Here is a 2,343-nt window from a genome sequence, read left to right on the forward strand (position 1 = left end):
CACATCCCCTTGTTCTGTCTGAACGACTGCTTCTTGATCTATGTACAGGCTCTTCATGAGTACAAATAAGTGTTCTGGAATACCCATTCTTCACAATGCTATTCATAATTTGTTATGAGCCACAGAGTTGAATGCCTTTGCATAGTCAACAAAACACAGGTAAACACCTTTCTGGTATTCTCTGCTTTAGCCAAGATTCATCTCAGATCGGCAATGATATCCCTTATTCCAGGTCCTCTTCTCAATCCAGCTAGAATTTCTGGCAGATCCCTGTTGATGTACTGCTGTGACCGCTTTTGAATGATCTTCTGCAAAATTTTACTTGTGTGTGATATTAATGATATTGTTCAATAATTTCTGCATCCTGTTGGATCATCTTTCTTTGGAATCAGCATTAATATGAATCTCTCCCAGTCAGATGGCCAAGTAGCTGTCTTTCAAATTTCTTGGCATAGACAAGTGAGCACCTCCAGCACTGCATCCGTTTGTTGAAACATCTCAATTGTTATTCTGTCAATTCCTGAAGCCTTGTTTTTTGCCAGTGCCTTCAGTTCAGCTTGATCATCGTCCTTCAGTACCATCAGTTCTTGATCATATGCTACCTCCTAAAATAGTTGAAAATCAACAAATTCTTTTTGGTACAGTGACTGTGTATTCATCTTCTTTTCATGCTTCCTACATCCTTCAATATTTTCCCTATAGAATCCTTCAATATTGCAACTCGAGGCTTGAATTTTTTCTCTGTGTTTTCTGTTTTCTCTCCCATTCTGAAACTCTGATCACTTGCAAATTTTTGCTTTTGATTGTATCTCACATCGTTCTCAGGGTTTCTTCATTTTTCTTCATTCTCTCCTCTGATTTTTCCTCAAACGAAGTGGTATCCAAGGATTTGTCTTCAATTTCACTGATCCTGTCTTCCATTGTTTCAAACCTGCTCCTCAAACCTTCTATAACACTGTCCATTTTTGAAATCTTCTTTATCTTTTGGATTTTTTAATTGCTGTTTTTGTACGATAAAAATATGGAACGCTTCGTGAATTTGCATGTCATCCCTGTGCAGAGGTCATGCTAATCTTCTCTGTATCATTCCAATTTTAGTATATGTGCTGACAAAGTGAGCACTGATTGATAATACTGAACTTCTCCATTGTCTCTTTCCACAGATGTAGTCAATTTGATTTCTGTGTATTCCACCTGGCGAGGTCCACGTGTACAGTCGCCATTTACACTGCTGAAAAAAGTATTTGCAATGAAGAAGTTGTTGATCTAGCAAAATTCTATCATGCAGTCTCCAGCATTGTTTCTATCACCAAGAGCATATTTTCCACTACCAATCCTTTTTTGTTTCCAACTTTCGCATTCCAATCACTAGTAAATATCAATGTACTTTTACTGTATGTCTGCTCAATTTCAGACTGCAGAAGTTGGTAAAAATCTTCAACTTCATCTTTGGCCTTAGTGGTTGGTGGGTAAATTTGAATAATAGTCGTATTAACTGGTCTTCCTTGTAGGCATATGGATATTACCCTATTACTGACAGTGTTCCACTTCAGGATAGATCTTGAAATGTTCTTTTTGATGATGAACACGACGTCATTCCTCTTCAATTTACCATTTCCAGCACAGTAGATCATATGATTTTCTGATTCAAAATGGGCAATACAAGTCCATTTCAACTCATTAATGCCTAAGATATTGATCTTTATGTGTTCCATTTCATTTCTGATGACTTCCAATTTTCCTCAATTCATACTTTGTACATTTCACATTCCAATATTTAAGGGTTGTTTGCAGCTGTCTTCTCATTATGAGTTGTGCCACATCAGCAAATGAAGCTTGACTCCATCCACATCATTAAGGTCAAGTCTACTTTGAGGAGGCAGCTCTTCCTCAGTCATATTTTGAGTGCCTTCCAACCTGAGAGGCTCATCTTCCAGCACTGTAACAGACAGTGTTCTGCTGCTATTCATAAGGTTTCCACTGGCTAACTTTTTCAGAAGTACACTGCCACATCCTTCTTCCTAGTCTATCTTAGTCTGGAAGTTCAGCCAAAACCTGTCCACTATGGGTGACCCTGCTGGTATTTGAAATACCAGTGGCATAGTTCTAGCATTACAGCAACTCGCAAGCCACCACAGTATGACAAACTGACAGATGAGTGGCATGTAGCCTACTACATGCCATGTATTTAACACACACTGTAACTACTGTGCAAGAAGGAGTCATTATCCTCATTTTACATGCAAGGACAATGAAATCCCAAGGAATTAAGTAACCTGCTCAAGCCTAAACTAATTAACTAGTTTAGCTACTGGATGATTACCCTCAGATTCTAATTATAAC

The 2,343-nt window shown here is 38.2% G+C and overlaps 1 protein-coding gene and 1 non-coding gene across 2 annotated transcripts in view; both read right to left on the reverse strand.

Annotated features, from left to right (window-relative positions):
• SLC41A2 (solute carrier family 41 member 2) overlaps positions 1 to 2,343 on the reverse strand; it is a 167,112-nt gene that overhangs the window by 19,022 nt on the left and 145,747 nt on the right. The window lies entirely within an intron of this gene.
• Positions 1,016 to 1,122, reverse strand: LOC111820137 (U6 spliceosomal RNA). The gene has a single exon (XR_002823682.1). It is a non-coding gene; the product is annotated as a U6 spliceosomal RNA (small nuclear RNA).

Source organism: Trichechus manatus, unplaced genomic scaffold (assembly GCF_000243295.1).
Source record: "Trichechus manatus latirostris isolate Lorelei unplaced genomic scaffold, TriManLat1.0 scaffold00027, whole genome shotgun sequence".
Classification (NCBI taxonomy): domain Eukaryota; kingdom Metazoa; phylum Chordata; class Mammalia; order Sirenia; family Trichechidae; genus Trichechus; species Trichechus manatus.